The sequence below is a fragment of the Gallus gallus genome, chromosome 1, assembly GCF_016699485.2.
Source record: "Gallus gallus isolate bGalGal1 chromosome 1, bGalGal1.mat.broiler.GRCg7b, whole genome shotgun sequence".
Classification (NCBI taxonomy): domain Eukaryota; kingdom Metazoa; phylum Chordata; class Aves; order Galliformes; family Phasianidae; genus Gallus; species Gallus gallus.
Genome location: NC_052532.1, coordinates 193,358,291 through 193,383,187, shown reverse-complemented (window position 1 = coordinate 193,383,187; position 24,897 = coordinate 193,358,291). Strand labels below are relative to the sequence as shown.

The 24,897-nt window shown below is 44.3% G+C and overlaps 1 long non-coding RNA gene across 2 annotated transcripts; it reads left to right on the top strand.

Moving 5' to 3' along the window:
- The first annotated feature begins 976 nt into the window (after positions 1-976).
- On the top strand, positions 977-24,399 carry LOC124417121. 2 transcript variants are annotated; one of them, XR_006931109.1, is made up of 3 exons: positions 977-2,333; positions 22,632-22,829; positions 23,858-24,399. It is a non-coding gene; the product is annotated as an uncharacterized LOC124417121 (long non-coding RNA). The 2 variants fall into 2 exon arrangements; XR_006931110.1 differs by having other exon boundaries at positions 22,632-23,097.
- Positions 24,400-24,897: the final 498 nt, after the last annotated feature.

Here is a 24,897-nt window from a genome sequence, read left to right as displayed (position 1 = left end):
TGCAGCTGTGGGGGTTGAAATGAACCCATCACTCCAGTCAGGTGCTAAAAGAGACAGATTAAAACACATCGTGCTGTGCCTCATTTCCCCAGCTGCAGCCTGCAGACAATACCTCCTCACTTCTCAGGGATGTTTTGAAGACAATTGCACGAAAACATTGAGGCCCTTCATTGCTATGGAAACAGGAGTCATTGAATTATTGCAAAGGGGTGGAAGGAGTCAAGTTGAAATGATAATGGAAATGCATTTGTGTCTCCTGCTCAACAGTTAAGTCTTCATGTAAGTCTTCATTCACTGGTTGCTTATACGTAGGTCTTTATTCTCCGATGTTCCCATTGTGCATCCACCTATGAGCTGAACACAAAACATAGTCACCACTCCCTGTCCATGGGGCATGGTTTCCAAAGAGGGTTCTATTTAACTTTATCAGCACTCTTATTTCTGAGGTCTTGTAAAATACACACGACTCCTCCAGAGTTTGTTTAGCTGGAACTGGCTTGTTATAAACATCCAGACAAGGATGTCAACTCCTATTATTTCACTGCCTGTCAGAAAAACAGATACAAAGAGGAAAAGCAAGCAAATCCCCAGAGTGGACATCTGTGCCAATGCTAATGGAGGTCTGAGAAAATATATATATCTATAGAAAAAGGCAAATTTTGCATAGAATAAACTTTTGCAGTAAGAGAGAGGTCAGTATCAAAGCACCTCTTCTGCCCTCACCCCCAGATGGACCCCCCTTCAGGTATACGTCTTCCCTCATAGCGCCCATCTCTTGACAACAAAGCCTTGTTCCAGGGCAGAAGACATATTGTTCCAGGGAATGAGCCCCTGACACCAGTTCAAGCAGTGACTAATCAGGGATGAGGTATTGTTGCAAAGGATAATAAAGTTTATTGCTAGCCAAATTCCAGTTTTTTGCTGTCATGGTGCCAAAAAGCTGTGTATTTAAGCACACTTAGCTTAGTGGCCCTGCTCATTTAGTTCAGGAGAAAAGGAAGGGTGATTATTCTGTTGTATCATGAACAAAAGGAACTGTCTTCACAGAATTCAAGGCTCCGAGCTCAGTAATGATGCACAGACTTCTATGCATGAAACCAAACAGGTCAGACCAAGGTCTTGGGATCCTTTCTCATCAGTGATGGAGGAATCAAGGACAGGATGTGGCTCAAGCTTCCCGGCAAAACTGAGGATTGATTAAGAGCTAGAACATGACTTAGACTGGATGTTGGGAATGAGGAAAGACAGGAAGAGCTGGAGAAAGGGCTCTCCTGCCGCTGCTGCTCCTTGACAGTCTGCTGCCATAGATAACTGGCTGTATACTTGGAGAACTTGACTTCAACAATTAGTCTTGATGACTCCAGTTTACTTACCATCCTGAATTATCCTGAGGCAATGACATACAGCACAATGTGCTGGGTGCAAGAGGGTAAGCCATTTTCTGCTGACCACCTCTCTTCCAAGCTGTGATACCTTCATAAAACTCCTTCGTGCTTTGTATTGCTGCTAGTCACACTGTAGGGTGAAGTGCCAAAATCTGCTGTAGGGAGTGACATCAAGAGCAGCAAGATCTACTCCAGCATTCACCTATGCAGGACAGTGTTCCCTGCTTCCCAGAGCAGCTCTGTGTTTGCTATCAGCATCTAGTGGGAGGAAATGCCAGCTCTGAGTTCAACTGTAGAGCAATAAATCACACAGTGTACCTCAGCTTTAGTTGTTTCATCTCTGCTCACGGCAAGCTCTGCTCCCAGCTAATTGTCCAGGGGAGCTTATTTCAACATTTCTGGCATTGACTTTTTTAGGATCATCTGTTCATTAGCCTCTGAATTTCTTTAGGTAAAATCAGAGGAGCGCTTGACTAGGACCGCTGAGTTCATCCAGTTCATATGGCTACAGCAGGTGTGGTGTGAATCTGCCCCAGCAGAACAACCTGTCCCAGGGCATGGACTCTAGCACTCATCTGACTTGTCCAGTCCAGTTGTCTCATGCCAAGAAAACAGAAGAGACAACGCCCATGCCATCTAGAGAAGAGCACAGGCTGATGACAATACCTGATAGGTAGCATGAAGGAGACCACCATGTTCTGGTGGAAGAGAACCAAGCCTGAACAGCATTATTTCGTTCCAAGGCTAGAGAATATTTGTTAGTAGAACGGATGAGGCTATAGAGCCCAGATAGATTTGTAAAAATACACTAAAGAAATATCACAGCTTCCCAGAAAGCTATAAGAAACCAAAAACCTTCAACGGAAAAGTTTGAAAGCCACAAGGACTTGGAAGTCATATAACAAGATGGCTGGAAGAATCCAGAACAAGCACTTATGTAGGAATTAGGTACTGATTATGTTTTTGATTCCACTCCCTTGCCTATATCAGCGGTTGGATTTGTATTTAAGATTTGTTAAAGTGGGTCACATCCCCAGACAGCAAAGGATAAGTGCTAGTCCTAGCTATTGCTGCCCCATGCTGAGTCTTCTTTTATGGGTAGTGCAAACCTCTGCAGCAATTAGTTATGAGGAGAACACTTAATGCTTAACTTTTAAGCAGCATAGATTTCCATATGCGTCTATTATAGATGCAGAGCGTCATTAAATTTTTATTGTGCTATTCTGGAGGAAAAAAAAAAATACAACACAAAAATTCACAATGGAACAAGCCAGCAAGTGGCAAAAGTTTGAATATAAATGGGGTATGTTTATCTCATGTGTGATAGTCTGACTACAGATGAAACAGAGGTGTTTTAGGTCTGTTTACACAGAAGAAACTTAAGAGTCTTGTCTGATAGGAAAAGGGTGAGATCTCTGAGGTCTCTCTTGACACGCTTGGTGGATAAGTTAGCCTCAAGCTAACTAATGGATACAGCTCTGCAACAACACCACTGACAAAATTGGAAAGTCTCATTAGTTTTGGTCTGTTGCATTTTCCTACAGATAAAGGGAGAAGGAGTAATGACGTAACAGCAGTAACAAATAACAGAGTTGGAAACATGCTGCAGCTATTGGAGCTCCCATCCAGTATTGAGCAATGAGGGTTCAGCATGACTGGATTTGGCTTTGTGGCTTGGCCCATTATAAAAAGAGGGATTGTTTGTAAAGCCCCAGTGTGGGATTAGATTTCCAAACTCTTCAAAGTTAGAGGGATGTTTGGATGGAGAGCAAAGGCTTGGGCTATTTGCTAAACAATAATAACAGCAGCTTCTGGTTGCTATGTTTGACCCAAATATTTCCTTAGAAACAAAGCACAACAGAAGCTGCTGCCAAGTCATATGAAGAAGTCGATTTGAAACCAAAATCAAAATGTAAATAACAACAGCCATTTGGAGGGAAAAAGGATTACCGTAATCCTGGTTAGGTAATCTGCAGGTGAAATTACCCACCTCAGCTTCCGTTCAAATGACCTGTACAGCCACGAGCACTGTGAAGAAATGGAGGATTATTTGCTATTTCGTGATGAAGGAACTTCTGAAGAAGTTTCTGGTTTCAAGCTTAAAGCAAACAGGAAAGGCATGTTTCTTATTCACTTGGAAATTTGCTTCCAGATGGCATCCATAAAAAAATATGCCCATAGTAGATGTGCAGGAAATCATAAAATCACAGAATATCCCGAGTTGGAAGGGACTCACAAGGATCACTGGGCCCAACCCCTGGCTCCACACAGGACCACCCAAAATCCAAACCTGACATCTGAGTGTGATGTCTCAATGCTCCCTGAGCTCTGGCAGCTCAGGTCCATGCCCACTGCCCTGGGCAACTTGTTCCATGCCCACCACCCTCTGGGGTGCTCCTGTGAGGAGCTGCAGGCCGCCATGAGGCCTCCCCTCAGCCTCCTCTTTTCTTGGCCAAACAAAGAACCTCATACATTCTGTCATTCTGTGACTAATATAGAAAATTACCACTCTTCTAGACCATCATATCCCTGAATGAACAGAGATAATCCTCACTTTTGTCTTTTTAGATTGCCAGCCAATGTGTTCTTATCCAATTCTGTGCACCAAAGTGTCTCGTGCTCAATTAGAGAATGTTGTAATCAGTGATTATTATGAATGATGGCCATATGTTTACAGCAGGAAAGCAGGAAATAAAAGATGCTCCCTGTAGCAAAACAGCCCCAGGGTTTTCTGAGCCTGCTGGGCCTATCAGCTGTGTATGGGACTAGTGTGAGGCATTCGCTGTAGCCCACAGCACCTGCAGGACAATGGTAGCTGTTGCTATCTTTCACACCTCTGTCCCTGAATGATCCTATGTGCAGCAGTGGGCAGTCAACCAGTGGTCAAGGTAGAACCTCAGCGTACATCTAGGTGATATTTATCATAGAATCTTATAATCATTAAGGTTGGAACAGACCTCTAAGACCACCTAGTCCAAACATCCCCCTACCACCAATATTGCCCACTAAACCATGTTCCTTAGTACCACATCTACACTTTTCTTGAACATCTCCAGGGGCAGTGACTCCACCACCTCCCTGGTGGGGAGTCATTTTTTACCCAGCAAAGAGTCAAGCCATGGGTTGCCAGCTTCTCCAGGCAAATTCTGAGGGAGACAGTGTCAAAAGCATTGTTGAAGTCAGGATCTTATGCTGAAGATGTACTACATCAACAGCCTTTCCCTCAGCCATCAGGTGGATCACTTAGTTACAGAAGAAGATGAGGTTGGTCAGGCAGGAACTGCCTTTCATGATTCCACGCTGGCTGGGCCTGATCCCCTGGTTGGCAATTTTAGATGTTGCTTTATTTGCTTTATAGCTTCACTGCTGTCTCCAATGTCTTTGTATGAGATGGGTGTGGGTTACTTGTCCCAGCCTGTTTCTAAACTGAACTCTTTCAGCCTTAGCTAGGTGAGTCTATTTTGACTTTTCTTGCTGTGACAGACCCTGTATGCTTCCTGAAGACTCCAGGTTTAGTTCCCAGTGTATCAGATAAGGTTATAGCTATTTTAGATACCCTCACCTACCAGTGCTTCAGATTTGGAGGAAGGATTTTCACATGTCCTTCTTGTAGGAGAGCAGTTCAAGAATCTGAACATAGAAAGGTCGAAGTTTATTGGATTAAAACCAATGACAGCCAGCCTGGGTGGCTGGCAATGACATGTTACATTATGAGCTGATTTCCCAAGGCCAAACAATGCCTAAAATTTTCAGAATACACAAACTCTTGACTTTGGGGTGGGCTGAGTTTTCGATGTCTTACCCAATTCAACAAAGGGTGCTGCCTCAGCCACCAGAACATTCAAATAATTCTGAATGAGGCCAAATTGGTTGGGAAAATTCATGGTCTATTACAAATACATGTGACTGCTCTAAATGAGCAGATTTTGACCCAATTGGATATATTGTTCTAGCAAAGTGACCAGTATGACATAGATAACCCTCTGGGATTAACATGGTGTCTTTCAGCCTTTTGGAAATGAAAGAGCCAAGTGTCTTCAAGTAGCCTCTTCGGTTTCCAAAGGGAGGAGACTTTTTCTGGTTTAATTTCTTCATAAGGGAGGAGAATGTGCTTTTCAGGAGACAGGAAATAAACAGCCTTCCAAAATAATATGATATTCACATGACTGTCAGGGACATTTGTAGTCATTACAATTAATGCCAGCAGACATGGGAAATTAGACCATGATAACATCACAGTCTGGAGACAGCCTCAAATTACCAAAGACCTGCTAAATCCATGCCCTGCCTGGCTCAGTGTAGCATCACTGGAGTGGATGTAAAAGCTGTGCACATTCATGTAGCTGTGCACACAACCTACTGTCTGGAAGTTGTTTGTCCCCACTACTGGTCACACATCCCTCCAGGTCCTATAACCAGTCATGATTCATGGCACTGCCACAAAGTTTCTCTCTGTTCCAGCTCTGGGGTTTTCACTGATGTATTTACAGCTGCACAATCATCTGTCCTATGCTATCTGATGGAAACCTTGTGCCCAGTCAAGTAATCTTTCATCTAAAGAGATGGCTAGCTCTTCAACATTTTGCTGAACATCTGGGCTAAGAAGAAATCTGAGCCAGGACAGGAATGGTGAGGCCTGCTACTAACAAATTAAAGGTGGAAGAATTTGGGAAGAAGATAGGACTTGAATCATAGAATCATAGAACGGCCTGGGTTGAAAAGGACCACAATGATCATCTAGTTTCAACCCCCCTGCTACGGTCCAGGCTGCCCAGAGCCACATGCAGCTTTGCCTTGAATGCCTCCAGGGATGGGGCATCCACAGCCTCCTGCATGTGGGCACAAACACACCAAATCAGGCTTTCACATTTCACAGCATCATAAAGGTCATGACATGGGGAACATCCATCTGTTCCCCAGTGGCAGAGGCAAGATTTGATGATAGAGACAATATATTATGTTGCATCAGTCGGGATTTTTCAAGGACTTCCTGCTGATTCTTTCCATTAATGTGGCACTCAAAGAAAATGTTTCTGCATTTCTGTCATAAGGAATGGTTTATTTCCTGGTTAAGGAAGTTATAAAAGTATCTGGGAGCATAAATCTCTGTGACAAGCCAACTCACATATAACCGGACTGGTTGTATCCCCCTATATCATTCCTTCTTTCCAAGGAAAGATTCCTCATCACATCATTTCAGCCTCCTTGAAATCCCTTTCAACCACTGCCATCCACATTGCTGCTCAGCATCTTGCTGTCTGCCAGGTTTTGTAGTGATTCCTGGAACGGATGTGGGGCTGTCTGGGGACAGTGCTGTGAAATGTCACCTTCTGTTGGTGACATCACTCACCTGGTCTCATTTCTTAGGCTATAACTCTGTTGCTCCAAACAATGCAGGGAGAGATGTGATCATGAACACCTCCATATTCATTCGAGTCATAACCAGGACTTTGTTTAAAGCTTCTTTTGCTTCTCACTGAAAGGAGAATAAAATTTCACAATATGACGGGCAATTGTTAGAGAGCTTCCAGTTACCTTATATATTTTATGAAACATTTTTTCTAATGTTATTGCCTGGGAAGTTTAGATATAAATAGGTCCCCTGTTATGTGGTATTTCATCTCCTCCTGTTCAACATCAGATGTTATGCATGGTTACTACAGCTTTTGATGTCTGCAGACTGAAGATGGCAATGCACAGCAGGACACAACCAAAAGCAGCAAAAATATTGTTTGCCCTACTTTCCTAGGGAAATGAGTACAATGCAGTCGTTCTACCTTTGTGATTTCCTCTCTGGAAGTGTTTTAGCCTACATAGCCATTTAATGTTCTTTTTTACCCAGTAATTTTTGGACGTGCTGCCGAATTTCAAACACTCCTGACAGAAAGGTGGAAGCCTTGACGGTGTTCTCCAGTTAAAGATTTTCTATTAAAAGTCAGTGGAGAAAATCTTTACTGATATACCAGAGGGAAAGCTTACAACAAGTTTGATTAGACATTAGAGGATTAACCACAGAGACCCACGGGAAGGCAGATTCATTTTTGGTCTCAGGGAGCATTTGTAGGGCCCGTGCCCTCTAAAAATGTATATTGCTATTGCATCACTTTCTCAAGGGTATCACATTTCTGCTCTCCTTACTCCTTGCATCAGTTTGAAGAAATGGGGGACATGAGGCAGAAGGGAGCATGATTTCTAACAGCAATCCTTTAAGCCTCATGTGAGTACCCATCCTGCATAAGAAGTCCTTCTGTCATAGCTTTCCCATGCTCTATGACCCTGCAACCTAGTTCAGCTCTTCTGATAGTCCCTTCCTTGTGTCCACACAGCTTTGTCCAAGAGCTCTTTGTCAAACCCCTCCAAGCAGGGCCACAAATGGTTGCGAGACATCTGAAGTGGCCCATTCTAATGCTTCCAGCTGTGACATCAGCATGAACCCTCCTTGACCAAGCACAGCGAATCCCCAGCACTGGCTTTGCCTGCCCACACAAGGCATCCATTATTTAGTCTGTTGATATAACCCCCTCCAACACACCCCCACAAGACTGTCTGGAGCTCCTTGACATTTCTGTGCTCCAGGATAGCTTGGCAACGACAAGCAGCATGCAGGAGACAGGACCTCATGCTGAAAAATGAGAGGCTGTTGAGAAGTGCTTGATGCAGTTTTACTGACCCAGTAGGATGGGCCAAAACAATGGAGCAAAAATGGAAGAGAAAACAACATTCACATCCAAGAAGACTTTCTCATGCTGGTGGTGAGAATGTGACACCTGCCTTTCTTAATTACCTTTTCTGACAGTTCTGAAATGCTATTCTGGTCTCCCAAGGAGGTCTTTTCTAGCAAAATCCTTATGTATATTGCCTGAGTCCTCCGTGACACAACCTGTACTGCCCTGGGCTACAGGAGGAACTGCAGGAAGGAGCCAAGGGAACAGACACAGAAGCTGAAGCTGCTACTCTTTTTCTATATCAAGCTGACTCATAGGGTAACTAGCCTCAGGACTTCTCCAAAACACTGAAGCAGAGGAGCAGATTCGCCCGTGCTGCTTCTCCCATCCTTCATGAAAAGCAGAAGTGATTTCTTCAAGGTCACCCTGTAGTAGAAAGAGCGTGGAACTCAGATTTCTTGCCTTCTCCATCGAAACATCGCTGGCTTAAGAGGCATCAGGGACTGTCATCAGTAGAGCTTCTCATTTTCTGAGGTTATCTTAAGCACCCAGGTGGACTAAATGACTCCTGACCATCTCGCATGGCACAGGAGGAGGGCAGATGGTATCAACCCACAGAGAGGGCTATCCTGTTCCCTGCAGCCATGCACAGTCATCTGCAGTGGAAGGGTAGAGATTCTGGATTGAATTTCTGTCCAGTACTATATTGCAGTATGTGCCCACTCTTCAGTCTGTACACCCTGCAGGCCCCCTGCAAGCCAACCAGGATCAGAATTCATCAGGGCCACCTCCTGAGACTTTCTCAGACTCTTGTTCATGTGCTTGACATGTCCTTTGACATCCAGGCTAGGGGATTTGTCTCCAACTACACGGTTTTACTGGAATACCTTGGGAAAACTGGTGTGCCATCTGTCTGTGCCTACCTGCTGCACCTTAATGGAGAATAATTATCCCTTCACCAGCCTTCTAACTGAAAGTCATTAACTGAACCAATGAGAGAAATCAAATTATTGTCTCACCTACTACTTCCAATTTACCTGCCAGTTCATCTTGCCCAGGATGTGCCAAATGCAGACAGAGCCTTCAACAGTCACCAGGTAGCAGGCAGAGAGTACAGGTGCTCTCCTTGGCTGCCAGATCAGCTAAAATTAACTGGCAAAGTCTTCCTTCAGCTGCCAATGGATTTTATAACTCTCTTTCTCTGTTCTCAGAATGAGTTTGACTTTTTTTTCCTGTGGTCAGAGCTGACCTCAAAACAACACATCTCTCAGCTGAGGCTGGGACCATGCAGTACGATATCAGTGGTCACAGATTCATGCTTTCATGGACACCAAATTTAGTGCCTGTACAAACACTAAAGACAAAAACATAAAGGTAAATGTGAGTGCATGGCTTCAAGGATGCATGCCATGTGGGGATTAAGCCCTCTCAGCACTTATTCCACCTTCAATTCACTTGCAGGCAGTGCAGCAGACTGGAAAGAAAGGAGAGCTTGCCTGCAATTTTTCCAATCTGAGGTGCTATCTGACATAGCAGTACCTCTAAAACTGGAGTGCTTGCAAGCCAGTTTGATGTCCAGAGCTCAGAGATGCACTGTGCCCACTGAAATCAAAACACCAAGGACTTAGATTAACTCAGCAAGGTGTAACAAGTCACAGTTATTTTTTTTCTTCATCATCACTCATCCAGCAATGGGAAGAGGGGATATTTTGTCCTTGATGATGTTTGATGAAGTAGATTTAAGCAGACAGGACACTGGCCCTGATAGCATCGTATTAGTCTATCTATTATTCAGATTTTCTATCTACTGGTCCCTAGATGGATCAGTGTGTCTCCCAGATGTACTTCCCTGTTCATGCAATGTTGTTTTTTGTTTTCTTGCTTGGTAACCTTGTGCTTGCTGTGTGCACATCTAATTATATTTTGTTCAAAGAGAAAATGTCAGCAAGCACATACCTCCAGGAATGATGGATATTCCCATCTCTGGAAGGAGCACAGCTACGAATGGAAAGTGTCTACAAGTATGAAGTTAACACAGCACACTAATGAAAGATAAATATGTAAATCAATAACTATTACGATAATGATAAACCAACACTGTTACTCTTCGCTTCTGCTGAACTGCAGTAATAAAGGGACACTGGCAGTAAAGGAGGCGAAAGAAGCATCCAGATAATCAGAGCAGGAAACAGTAAGATAAAGTCTGGTTTCAGTTCTGCTGGTTGCTGATCTGCAATCTTGGTGAGAGCTCATTTTAACCATCTCTACTCTGCACTGGCACTGTCCTACCTCTTCTTCCTCACTGCTCATTCTTTATGCATGTTTGACTCTCTCCTACTCCTCACAGTCTCCTGAAAATGTGTGGACTACAGCAGAAAGATATCAATCTTCAGTGGACACAGCGTCTTCAACAAGCTCAGCTGCAAGGACAACAAAATTTTAAGTAGGTTTTACGTAGGGAAACTCTGAATATGTTTATTGGTTCGGGTGCTGTCACTTTCTATAGGAGGTTTTATGATATTGTGGCTGCTGGAAAGGTTCTTGGTGTAGACTTGCTGGAAAATGCACTGTATGCAAAATGTGATGTTGTTGACATAACTTACAGATGACTGAAGCTCATCAACAGTAGCAAACAGCTGGTGTGGTGTAAGTCAAGATGCAAATTAGTTTTTCATGGTAGACAGGAAGGCAAAAATAACCATCTCAAAATGTAGCAGTAGAGACCTACTTCTGTCATTTAGGATCCTATGCAATTCTAGGACATAAACTCTCTTGGCCACATGGGAACTTCTTGTTGGAAACAGCTCAGATACAATCCCTTTGGAGTCAGGATTCCTGCCATTGGTTCTCACAGTAGGGATGATGCTAAATAGTTCAAACAAAATTGCACTGAGCATAAATCTTTGATTTACTGGCTCAGATGAGAATGTTCAATTTTCATTGGCCTTTTTGGTTCAGATGCCATTGGAAGGCAGCACTGGACCCTAATTATAGACATCTGTGAGTAATGCACTTCACAGCTGCTGTGCTATAACAGGCAGGGAAAAGCTCGGACAGAAGCCAGAGTTTTCATGGCATGCTGGATGCTGACCGCCAGGTCTCCACTTGGTGCAGAGAGGTTCCTCCCATGGGGAAAGTGGCCAATGCCAATGTCTCCAGAAGTTGCACAGGGGTAAGAATAAAAATAAAATAGCCTTAAGCAAGAAGCCAGGAGACAGAGGGAAGAATATTTCAGAATAAAAGGTGGTTATACTGCACTGCTTGGTACCTCTCCCATCACCATGGGACTGTAAAGTAGACAGGAACAACTGTAGGTATCATATGGAAGGAGATGTTATCAGTTAGGCCAGTCATGGTCCTGAGATACCTTGTGTCCTGCCTGCCTTCTCCATCAATTTTATGTGTCAGGCTCCCTCTTCACTCTGTTCCCGTGTCCTCGAAGATGTCACACCGCATGCATCCCTGGAGCCTGGGACTCTGGAAGTGGCAATAGCCCTCCCAAGCGCAAATGCATCTGATGGCTTAGAGCTAGGTGCCGGCTATAAATAGTGTGATAACAACCTGAAAATACACAGAAGGACCCAGCTGTGATGGCAGAGAGCTGTCACCATGTGCAGGAGATGCTGCTTTCCCTGCCACTGGCAGTCCAGGAACAGGGGCTGTGAGCTGTCCATGGAAGGCGTCCAAGTCTCCATGTGTTCAGACAAGGAAGAATTCGAGCTCTGCGCCCCCCTCTCCCCCCCTCTTCCTCACAGCCCCTGCTATTTCTATCTCCCTTCCGTGTGTGTGCATTTTAAATAGATGCAGCCTTTAAAATAGCAGTGACTTCAGATGTTGGTTTTCAAATAAAACTAACTGATGGACTGTGGTCTACAGACTAAGTCCAGACTGCCATAAAATGAGCTCCCTGGGGCAGAGTCTGGTCTCTCCTTATAGCCTTAGTCCTAGAAACTGGCTGGATCAAAACCAAGACCCTCGGGATGTGCTACCTGGATTATTTGGTGCCTGGTTTTGTTTTTCTTAAAGTGATTGGGTTACAAAGTTCTTCCAAATTTCTGGAAATTCAAAATTTTTGCTGGAACAGGCTGCTCAGAGAGGTTGGACCCCATCCCTGGAGGTATTCAAGCCCAGGTTGGATGGGGCCCTGGGCAGCCTGGTCTAGTATTAGATATAGAGGTTGGTAGCCCTGCCTGCAGCAGGAAGGTTGGAGCTTGATGGTCCTTGGGGTCTCTTCCAACCCAAGCCATTCTATGAATCTGGAATGAGCATCATTTGAGTGAAATGTGTCCTTGTATGGAGCACTGTGATAGACTTGGTGATGAAGCTGTGGATAGCCCAGCACCTGGCTGGAGGCAACAAGCAACAAATGGGATGTAAAGCTGAGCAGAGCTTGCCTCCTTGCTTCAAACGTGTAAAGTGGATTATAGTGTTTGTGGTGTTTTACAGTTCAGATGAGGAACATCCAGTTCTCCAGCAGCTACCACCCAGTTATAATTAAAGCTTACCCTGAAGCAAAACTTCTGTGCCTCTGCCAGCAAGAATTTATACCAGATCTGATCACACCTGTATCAAAACTGAGCTTATGAAACAGACCAGACCTGAGTTTCTTTGCTAGTAGTCAGATTCTGCAACTATGACACAAGGACCAACAGTTTCTTGAAATTAAAACAGCTTTTCTGCCAGGCTTCATTCCTGAGTCCCAGGATGTACCTCCCTTCCCCTGTGAGCATTTTCCAGTGTCAGGGTCAGCCACTGAAGACAATTTTCATAGAATCATAAAATCACTCAGGTTGGAAAAGACCTTAAAGATCATTGAGTCCAACCACAACCTAACCATACCACCCTAACTCTAATAACCCTCCACTAAATCACGTCCCTGAGCACCACATCCAAATGGTTTTTAAACACATCCAGGGATGGTGACTCAAGCACCTCCCTGGGGAGCCTATTCCAGTGCTTAACAACCCTCTCTGTAAATAAGTGTTTCCTGATGTCCAACCTAAGCTTACTCTGGCTCAACTTAATACTATTTCCCCTTGTCCTGTCACCTGTCAGCAGTGAGAAGAGACCAACTCCGCTCTCACTGTAAGCACCTTTCAGGTAGTGGAAGAGAGCACTAAGGTCTCCCCTCAGCCTCCTTTTCCCCAGACTAAGCATCCCCAATTCCTTCAGTCTCTCCTCATAGGCCATATTCTCCAAGCCCTTCGCCAGCCTTGTTGCCTTTCTTTGGACCTGCTCCAGCACCTCCGTGTCCTTTCTGTACTGAGGTGCCCAAAACTGAATTTTGAAACAAAAAGACAACTCAGTCTTTTTTCCTGAATTATCTTTGCTAACTGGATTACCAGCTGATGCAGGAGATGAGCAAAATGGTGGATCCACAGCCAAGGATGCTGTGGATGCCCCATCCCTGGAGGCAGTCAAGGCCAGGCTGGATGTGGCTCTGGGCAGCCTGGTCTGCTGGTTGGCGACCCTGCACATAGCAGGGGGTTGAAACTAGATCATAATTATGGTCCTTTTCAACCCAGACCATTCTATGATTCTATGATTCTGTCTTGGTTTTAAAACCTGCAGAATGCTTCAGCTGTTAAAAACATCTGCAGTTCTGCGTGCTGAGGGAAGGAGAATCGGGTTTTTCTGGGCAGAGCTTGATGCTGACTGGCCTCCTAGCAAGCATTACGATGTGTAATGCTGACTGGAATTACAGCGCGCTCAGCTCCTCATGCACTGAGTACACTGAGCACTATGCAGCATTCACTGACGCATCCTGACACAACTGTCCTTGACCATTGCTAGAAGTTGGATTTGGGCTGGAACAATATCCACAAACCGCAGGGCTGGCTGTTTGGTTTGTCTTGGCACTGTCCCCGCAGAGCTGATACAACAGTCTGGTTCCTCCAGATGTGGTTCAGAAGGAAGAGCTCATCAATCCGGTGAAATAACTCAAAGTCTCCACAATAGGGTGGAGCAAGCACATATTTTTAACATGATAGCTAAGCCAGTGCAGTCCTCAATTAATTCATAACACAGGGACAGTGTGAGAAGTCCTGAAATTCTTGGCTTCTGGCAGAGTGGCTTGATAGCATCATACCACGTAACTTTATACAACCAACTGCACCTTGGCCCATCTCCCCTGTAGGGACACTTTTAAGGATTGTGTGAGAAATTCCAGCAATGCAAAGCAAGTGAAAGCAAGTCTACACAATCTCATCCAGAATTTTCCTGTTCCTCACACATCTGCCACGTAGCAGGACCAGGATTTCCCTTCATTTCGGTTTAGGGACTTTTGAGGTTTTAGTCGTTATTTCCTAGAAATGAGCAGATATGAGAAAGCATTCACATCACCTCCTTTTCAGGGCGGTCTCAGTGTGGAGAAAAGAGGGTTACAAAGCTATCAAACCCTACAGTACAAAGCCATCCTTTTCTCTGCTGTGTGCAAGTGGGGCAATTAAAGCCCCAATAGCCAGTCCCTGCAGGTCAAAGATGGGACAGTTTTACTGCATAACTTAAGCTTTTATGTGCCACTGCGCTGCTGCTGTTGATCCTCCCACAGGGGAGCTGTGCTGTCTGAGTTCTGCCACTATAGTGAAAAAAATTGTAATGACTGACACAGCCACAGGCAGCATGTGTGGCATCAGGCAGCCCATATTACAGTCCTTTCAGAGACAGCAGCGCCTCTAGCAAAGACTGAACTGATCAGGTTACACATGTGCACAACAGGATTAGAGAGGGGTGTGTTTAACAGAAAAAGAAGAGTTTCAATTCATCCCGGATGTAGTCTAGCCTGGATAAAGCTCAACAGTTTTCCACAGCTATTGGCCCACAAGGGGCCATGGTTCACTCTCAGCACTTTCAGCTCTCACCCCAAACTCTCTGCAACACTAGAGAGCTCTACAGGGACATATTTCAGCACAAATCCAATGAGAGGCCCCAAATCCTGACCCCACAGGAGATGTGCTCAGCCTGTCATCTCCACCCAGGCTGCAGTCATGGGGTTGACACAGATGCTCCCTAACTCAACGTCAGATGTGCAAACCTTCATTGAGTATGTTGGCATAGCTCGGGACAGGTAGGACAAAGCTGCTCTGCTGTGATCAAATAGCTTTGGGGCAGCCTCCACTTTTAAGCCATGGCACTTAGGAATGTTGTTTAGTGGGCATGGTGGTGATGGGCTGATGACTGGACTGGACGATCTTAGAAGTCTTTCTCAATCTCAGGGGTATGTTACAAGAGTAACATCTTGATCCTTGCCTCTGATCTAGGTCTACTTGTGCCTGGATAACTTGTTGTGAAGGGAGTGACTTCATCACTGTCTCTACATACAACATAGATACATCCAGACTCACTAATTATGGTCTAATTGAGGAGAGAAAGGTAGAAGTTTTCTTTTGGTACCCTTTCATCTCTTAGAATCATGGAATAGAATAGAATAGAATAGAATAGAATAGAATAGAATAGAATAGAATAGAATAGAATAGAATCACAAAGGTTGAAAAAGACCTCCAAGATCATCTAGTCCAACTGTTCATCTACCACAGATATCTCCCCACTAAGCCATGTCACTTAATACAACATCTAAATGTTTTTTAAGCACCTCCAAGGATGGTGACTCAACCACCTCCCTGGGCAGCCCACTACAGAGCCTGACCTCTCTTCTGGAGAAGTTTCTCCTAATATCCTATCTGAACTTCCCCTGGCACATCTTGAGGCCCCTACCTCTTTTCCTATTGCTAAGGAAGAGGCCAACACCCACCTTGCCGCAACCTCCTCATGCTTTGGTGTCATTTTGGTTCAAGGGGGAATAAATAATCTTTTCCTCTTCTACTGGAGGACTGAAAGGAATTAATAAGGCATCACATGTAGGACACGCCAAAGCTTTCAGCTGAAAGCCTTCTCCCACAGTCACATTCTGACTCCTTTGCTCTTGAGGAGCTGTAGACCATTTAATGCAGACACACAATGGAGAAAAGCATCACTGTGCAGAAATGGAAATATCAAGCCCCTAGCACTGGAAATGCTTTTCCTCAGGGCTCAGAAAGCCTTTCCTGGAGGAGAGCACCAGCAACACTTATTCAGCTCAGCTGAGCCTTCCCTGTGTTGAATAACTCCTGCTACCTAAAGCTGCAGAGATCTGAGCACTTGCCTTCCCCCTCCCCAGGTCTCCAATGCTGTGTTGCTGGGGGCCCTCCAGCATCTCATTAGGTTTTCTTTATTAAGGCTTTATGTACAATGAGGGGTTTTGTAATGAAGTGATGGAGGGCAGCCAGTCTGTGTGGGACTCTTTGTCTTAGGTTTTGTAAGAGCAGGTATTGTAAAGGCATTTGACATGCCCAACAACAAAAATGTAAAGGCAATTTAATGACATATTACTTTTAATTGGGGATGTAGAAGGAGGGGAGGAAGAAGAAATTGCCTGGATGAATTGGTGCCTGAGAGCTCAGGTGGGAATTTATTGTAGTGGTTCCCAAGACTGCCAATTGCCCATAGCAACATATTGTGTAGGAACCCAGCATCCACTGCAGAATTGATGAAAGGTCCAGAGATGAGGGCAGAAAAGTAGCTGAATGGTTTGGGAAGGGAATAGCAACTCCAGGTGGGCTTCAATTAATACAAGAAGCCTTTAGGGGAATTCTGTTGCACATCACAGAGGCCTGCGGAGGAGTAGAAGTTTTGAGTCCCTCACTGGCTAGGAGGTGATGGGTTATCAGCAATTAAATGTTCATGAACACTTAGTCTGCAGAAAGCACAAAGCACCTGCCCTAAAACCAACATCTATTCTGATGGTGTAAAGTTGATCAGCACAAAATCAGCACTTATCTTACACTGGCCAATACATAAGAAGTCAAAAACTGTGAGTTTAATGGAAGCTTAAGATGGGGAACATGGTGGGAAACATTGGATGCAATTTGAGATATCTAGTTAGATGTTCACCTCTTCCAATCCTATAATCCAAAGTGCTGTGGGTGACTGTGTGTGTTGGTGGCTTCTCAGAGGGAGAGCAGCAGGCAGAGGAGAAGGAAGAGAAGTTCCAGGAAACATATTGGAGGTGATCACCCCATATTGTGCAGAAGAAAGCGACTTTCTTCCAAGGTAGCCCTACAGATAGGGCAGGATTTGGTGGTGGTGTAGGGAGGAAAACGTACATCTCTCATCCTGGTACATCAGGAAACAAAGGTGACTGATGGATGAGAATTGATCTTTACCCATCCTTTTGGAAGTATTGAGTGTGTTGGGTGAGGCAAAGCAAACAAAACTCACGTTACACCTTCCCCCTCTCCTCACCCCCCCAAAAAAAGAAGCTTCCTGTGATTTCTTTTCAAGCATGAGAAGGGAAAACTTTAAAACAGTCTTCCTGGGAGGTCCTGAAGAAACAAGGCTGTCAGAGGAGGCAGCCAGTTGCCCTTCTGATTTGAAATCCAGCTAATTAGCTCTGACGCACGGCGCTTCAGATCTGAGTGGGACGCGAAGCTGTTGGGTTTGATATTTCCAGGCCTGTCAGCCTGTGCATTAAAAAGGAAATGAGCTCCATCACAGTGAGGGAGCAGCGGGACTAATGAGGCACCCTGGGGCCATTTGGCAGGGAGGGAGAGAGACCGCCTTGATGGCAAAGCCTTCCTTGTCTGCCCTCCTGGTGGGACCCTATGAGACAGAGTGCTGCTAATGGAGGGGAAATTCCTCCTCCAGCTTCCAGGGGACTCCATGGGGATTCTCAAGGGTTGAAAGGAGTACCAAGAAGTAGAGGGTCCTCAAAAAGAGCACAACTGTACAGCGAAGTGCAAGCTTTATGCAGCAGCATTCTCTCAATGCTACATGATACAAGAGGGTGCAAGAGGATTTGAGATGCAAGAGGATGAGATGTAGTGGTCATTTGGGGATGCTAAGTGGGAAACAGGAGTTGTTTCTGTTTCTTGTGCTGGGCATGGTATAGGTGCAACTCCTTTGATCCTCTGTGCAAAAATCTGCTGTGTTTGGATTACAGTGCATGTTGATGGTATTAAAGTCCACCTGCAATTGGGGAAAAAAAACTGTGTTCAGAGATGTCAATACACTTAACAGGTGGTTTTATCTCTGGTGAGGTTGTCAAGGCACAGCTACTGCTGAGAACACTGAGGCAAGTAAAGCTTCACTGTGATATAACAAATCTGGGTGTCAGAACTTTGCCACTTAGAACAGGAGAGTTTTTCTAATATGCAGATAGAACTAAACTGAAAATTGAACATCTAAATTCTATCTAAGGGCCAAGTTTATCCATATAAGGGTTTATAACTGCTGGAATAAAGCACTGTTTATCATAGAATCATTTGAGTTGGAAGGGACCCTTAAAAGTCATCTAGTCCAACTCCCCTGCAATGAACATGGACATCTACAGATAGATCAGGTTTCTCAGAGCCTGGTTTATCATTAAGCCAATTGCAATGACACCACTGGACCTCAGAAAACAGTATTCAAGCTCAGCTGATGGCTTATCAGTAAGCAAGCCCAACTTCTTCAACTGGAATCATAGACCTCATGCAGAGGTCCTCCAGGTGCTTCAGTAGTAAAAGTGATGTCACTATATCAATACAAATCTTTCCTAACCAATTCGGCAGCACAGGTCAGGAGGTTATTACTGCATTTAATCATTTATGTATTGAGAGCTGCAGCATTCTGTTGGTTGTTGAGGTCTCCAATCCCTTCCTGGAGAGCAGAGGAACCCAGTGGAATTTCATGCTGCTGGTGGTAGATGTGATGCTTGCATCCAAAGCCAGAGAGGTGGTGGACATATGGAGGGAACAGGGCTCTGTTCATTGCTGGGGAGTTGGACTTGATGACTTAAACATCCGTTACAATTCAAGAGATGAAATGGGAAGGACAGAGGGTGTGTGTTGTAAAAGTCACTAGAATGAGGCCAGCAAGAAGAGATTTTCATTTCAGTGCATCACTGAAGAAATCTCACCCCAAAGGGAGGGCTTAGTGAAAGACAATATTATTCAGGTAATCTATCGTTATGCTTCAGAGAGCATAAGAAGTTTACATGAAAGGGTGAGAAAGCCATTTTTCACACGGTTGAGGGTATTGTACAGCTCACCAGCTGCATCCTGGGAAGATTCTCATCTTCCCAATGAGCAGTTGCTATCTGAGAAGATGGGATTAACAGGAACAAAGGTCTGGCAGGACCACTGGGCTGTAAAAATTGGCTTTGTCTGAGTACTCATTCTTTTCCCTTTCCTCCCCCTTGAAAACACTCATCAAAACAGATCACAGCTCTCTGTCCCACCAAATTGGGAAATGCTCTGCTGTTTGCATTGAGAGGTAGGCATGTGCAAGCAGAAGTCAGAAGTGATGGACTTTGCTTGAGCTGGGAGTTTGCAGTGTTGTAAAAATGTTGTAACACAGCAGATACTGAAGCGGATAGGAGGTAGAAGAGCAGCCCATATCTCTACAAACAAAGAAAGGTACCCATATGTTGGTATTCCAAATGAACTCAGCTTCCCATTTGCACAGGCCCAGGCTTTTTTATAAAAAAAAGAGTTTTAGATTGTGGAGTGCATCTAGCATAGCTATATTCCCTTGCCTAGTAGCAGTCTTTTACCTTGTTCCATCAAGCAGCTCCTGTATGTCAGGCATGGGAAACGTTTAATTGTGTTCTAAGAGCTCTTGATCTCAGTCATGTACATATGATTTGCATCTTTCTTTATGATGCTTTCCATTCTTTGCCCTCAGTTTCACTGTATAGCCATTTCCAGGGTGTTCTGTCACCTCCATTATCTTGTGTTGGACACGTCCTGTCCAGTTTCCATCTTGCTCCTTCTTTTTCTTTGTACACAGAGATAAATATTTCCTCAAGGACTTCATTGCTGAGCTTAAGCAACATTTGTAGAGAGAAAACATATCTTTTATTAGGCCAACTACTTTAACTGGGGGGAAAAAAAGGAGCTCCCAGGCACATCAAACATTTGAGCCAAATGATAGTGGATGCAGACTGAGTCACCAGCATCTCATTACAGTGACAGAGGCAAAAGCTGACCCACTCCAGGGCATGTAAGCAAAAAAAAAACCAAAACCAAACCAAAACAAAACAAAAACCCTGGAAAGTCACATATAATTGTCACAGATTTTAAGAGCTTGGTAGACTGGAGTCAGTCAATCTCTTGCTTGCAAATACCTCCGTAATGATTCAGATGTCATGGCCTTCCAAGTACTCTCTAATCCTTTATTTCCCAATGCACTCCTGGTATAAATGAAGCCATTCACACGGCTCAGAAGAAGCCCTGACCCAAGGAGTTTGCTTTATAAAAGTGAGTGTTGTGCTGAAAGTGCCCTGGGAAGATGTGAAGTATCACAGAGATGCTGCAGTTGGGTACAAATACAGCTGGAAACTGAGACTGGATGCACAATGGGCACAGGGTTATCTGGATCGTCCTCACACTGCCCAGAAAGAAAAAGAAGATTTAGAAAGAGGATAATGGAAAAAGAAGGACTGTTGGAACCATATTGCCTGCAGAAATTCATCTCTAATAAGGTATTACAGAAGTAAAATCCCTGGAGGACCCTTCCAGTCCTATTTTCTGATTCTCCAAAACCAGCCAGTAGGCGGAAGTACTGAGATTTTTGGCAGAACTGTTGCATGCTCCAGACCCACAATTCCCAGGTCAGGTCTATTCTTCTAGTACAGGTATGCGGAGCATCAGTGATTCCTTGCATCTATTGTTCTTTATCCACAGTTCTTTGGGCTTTGGAGGAGAGAGACTTCCATAAATCGTTTAGCTCAAAGAGATAACTTCTTCCATCACCCTACTTGGAATAGCAATAGGGAAGGATCTTCCAAGCCTTGCAAACCCCACAACCACTGGTCATCAAGTAACTCTATCCAAGAAGGTCACTTCCCACCGCGGGCAAGTCCCAAGAGCATCTCTGCCTGCTCTCTGCAAGCAGTTGGCCACACGCTTTTGCATGAAGGGCTCATCCTGGAGACCAGAGCCTTCCATCCAGTAATGAATTAGCAGCAATTAAGTAATTAGCAGTCTGGATATGTCTCTGGGCAGCCTGGTCTAGTGGTTGGTGACCCTACCCATGGCAAGGGGTTGAAACTAGATGATCTTTGAGGTCCTTTTCAACCCAGGCCATTCTATGATTCTATGATTAAGCAGAGCTCATCAATCTGGTCTTAACTGGACCTCCCCTGAACTGAATGGGAGACACACTGGATCTTGCCTCTTTCCATTTCTGGGGCTAATTATTACCAGCTAAACAGCACCAGGTTTTTCCTTTTTCTTTTTGCCATGCTTGTTAGCATTGTTTCTTCCAGCAGCTTTTCATCTCAAAGGAGGCAATTGTGCCTGGCTGACATTTTAATTCTTTCCAGCTGCATCTGAACAAAATGACACAAATTAAGTGGAAGGGCTTAGGGGAGAAGGGAGAGGGAGTTCCCTGCCCCCATACTCTGTCCCACAGGGAAGGTTTTGTGCTCAGTGCTGCAGACATTGAGGAGGTGCCACAAGGAAAGCTTTTGGCCATCACACAGATAGCAGCAGAAGCCACAAGTCTTCATGGTTCCTCCACTCACCCCCAGACATGCTGGAAGGAATGGGTGCCATCTCTCTGAGCCCATTCCCATGGAAGTCCCAGTGGGAAGGCTTAGGAAGGATGTGCTAGTTCTCCCAGCAGAGCAGTGACACACATTTACCTTTTCTTAAAGACAGTTTTCTAATGCAATCTGCTGCAGTAGGTCCATATCTTGGTTTAGGGACACCGAGTAAATATGGTTAAGGGAGCTTCTGACCATTTCATGAAGGGTCTTCTCAGGGAAACAGAGGTGTGCTGGCTAAAGAAACATAAAAAAGAAGGGACTAGCAAGATGTGAACCTCTTTAACAATACACAGGAATCCCATCTGTGAGCTAAGACCTCCATGAGTAAGATGCTGCATAAATACAGAATAGAAAGCCTGCTAATAGCCCTAATGGCAATGAGACGACTAAACAACTGTATTGAAATGATTGTACTTACATATCATTTTTTTAGATCCTAAAATGTTTCAGAGGTCCCCAAGTGACATGCTTCAGAAGCTAAGTCTTTTAGCCTAAGCTATGCCAAAAAGGAATGTCAAGAGAAGAATTAAAGGCATGAAATCCTAGTGGGAAGTATTAACCATAGGGAACGAGATCTGGCTGGTTCACTAAACCACAGGGTTCTACACAATTAGACTGATGCTGGATTAAGCTTGCCCTGAAACCCAAAGACCAAATTAGAGACAGACAGTTGCTATGTTTGTGTTTCTGCAGCCCCAAATTAGTGAGCTGAGGTGGAAAAAGATTTGGCCTTTCAGTCTTCCCTCACTTGAGGATCCTCATGCTTTTGGTCACACCATGTCTCCTAGCTGCAAGGGCAGTAGGAGAATTACCACTTTGCCTGGTATCTGAACATGCCTCCATCACGTTGGCCTTTCTCAGATTTAGGAAGTATACATTTTTGACGCTCACCCACTTCATTTGTGTTACATTTGCAGAGACTTTCTGAGGTCTTGTAATGCCTGATATCCAATGTCCTTTTCCTTGGTTGCTCTTTCAGATTAAGCTTTTTAATAACGTGCCTTTGGATCCTAGATCCTGCCTGAGAGCCAAGAATATGTGCTACGGTCAGAAGGTGCAGCTGTGGTTACCACCTGAATTAGCACTAGGCCATGTGGCTCAGACACCAGGAGCTCGGTAGCCACATCACCTGGATGATCCAACATCCTCAGGAACTTCCCATTTCAGTGCACTATGGGAGACAGCAGGAGACAGCAGCTGGGACAGGACCTAGTAAGGAACTGGAGAGACCAATGGATGTGCAAGGGACCATGAGGCAACCAGACAATGGGGGATGAAGAAAGCAGGTAGAAGTAGCACACACACACTGAGTCCCCCATGAGCTGTTAATCCTCACCTAAAGTGCTTGTTCTTTCTATACCCCAGCCTCCAAAATGTCGTACCAATAGATCTGGACAGCCCATTGGAACAGGCTGCCCGGGGAGGTGGTGGAGTCACCATCCCTGGAGGTGTTTGATAACCATGGAGATGTGACACTGAGGTACATGTTACGGTGGGCGTGGTGGGGATAGGTTGATGGCTGGACTAGATGATCCTAGAGGTCTTTTCCAACCTTAATGATTCTGTTTCCATTGGCACCAGACCCAAGTGCTTGCATAAGGAACCAAATAGCACAAAGCACTGCTCTGGTATTGGGGCCTTCCAAAGGCATCTCTGTAAGGTGATATGAATTTCAGTAGCCTCAGATTTGTTTCTGGAGGCATTTTTTCTGTCTAACTACAGAGTCAAGCATGCACAGCATCCCAACCCACATGCCTCAGGAATTCAAATTGTTTTTAGTGGCAGAATAAATAGCACAGGAAGCACCACACCAGTGAAGAAGTTAAGATGTTTTCCACAAAACCTCATTGCTAAATACCTCTACTGCCTCAGAAACTAAGGTGAAGAGCAGACTTCCATTTACAAAAACCACCTTTGCCCCTTTCTTCCCAACATGCCATAGGCTGCAAGACTCATTTTGTAGGTTAAAAGAGTATCTTTTTCTTATTTCTTTTTTTTCTTTTTCTTTTTTCTTTTATTTTTATTTTCTAATTTTTCTTTTTATTTTTTCTTTTATTTTTCCTTTTTTTCCCCTTTATTTCCTTTCTATTTCTTTTCTTTTCCTTCTCTTTTTCCTTTTCTTTTTTTCTTTTTCGTTTTCATTTTCTATATTTTTCTCTTTCTTTCTCTTTTTCTTTCTCTTTTCCTTTTTTTTTCCCATTTACTTTTGCTCTTTTTTTTCATTTACTTTCTCTTTTCAGGTGTTGCAGATGAGGAACTGAACAACAAGAAGGAACAAGGTGATTCTGGCAGGTTTCCTAATGACTGAGGAAACATCACTGCAACTTGGTGAACTGAGAAATGAGGAGTGAGGGGGTGGAAAGGCTTGCTGTTTTCAGCTTTTGTCATGATTTTCTTTTTCGTTAAAGATGTATTTGAACAGCTCTCGGCAGGAGGCTGGAGCCAGGCTTTCATTCTACCATGCAGCTTACAGTGTCTTCACAAATCCATGCAGTCCCAAAATACTTGCAATCATAATTCAGCTCCAGGGCACTTATTTATTTACTGCATTATTGTGCATCACTACGTGCCCTCAAGGCTCTACCTCTGAAAGGAAGAGGCACAGAAAGGAGCAGAGAATGAATGAGATAATAATAATTTCCTGATTTATGAAGGGCTGTTTTTTTTCTGTTGTTTTTGTTTAGTGCATGTGTTTGTATTTTGTTGTCATTGTTTTGGTTTGCTTTTCTTGTGGAGAAGGCCCCTGTCCAATAAATCAAATTCCTTAAGGAATTTAAAGAAATGTGACATTAACCCTCCATTATTTCAGTTAAAGGTCTTGCACTTCAGGCTGTGGTTTCTTAATACATTTCCCTTTACAGCAGTATCAGCTTAAACAATGGCCTCCCAGTCCTTGTCTCCTGCTCTTCCCCAGATGTCATTCCTGCCACATCAGGGTGTAGTACTGCAAAGCTGTGGCTGAGTACAGTAGGAAAAATGGAATCAGGGAAGCAAACAATTAGAAAACAATCATCTGTTTTGGCTGTGTTGTTTCTAAGTTGGATACATTCCTCAAAATTCTCATCAGAGCACCTGTGCTGGCAGGGAAAAAAAGGATGGCAAACAGCAACGTGATGGCATGAATGAGAAGTGGAGGAGAGAGAGCAGAAAAGCCATCAACCTCAATGTACCTTGATGCTAAAGATTTAATTCATACTTCTGTATGAAGCTGTTCCATGAGAAAAAGATCTTGAGTCACAGGTCCTGCATCCTGCAAGCACACAGCCATGCCTGGAGCATC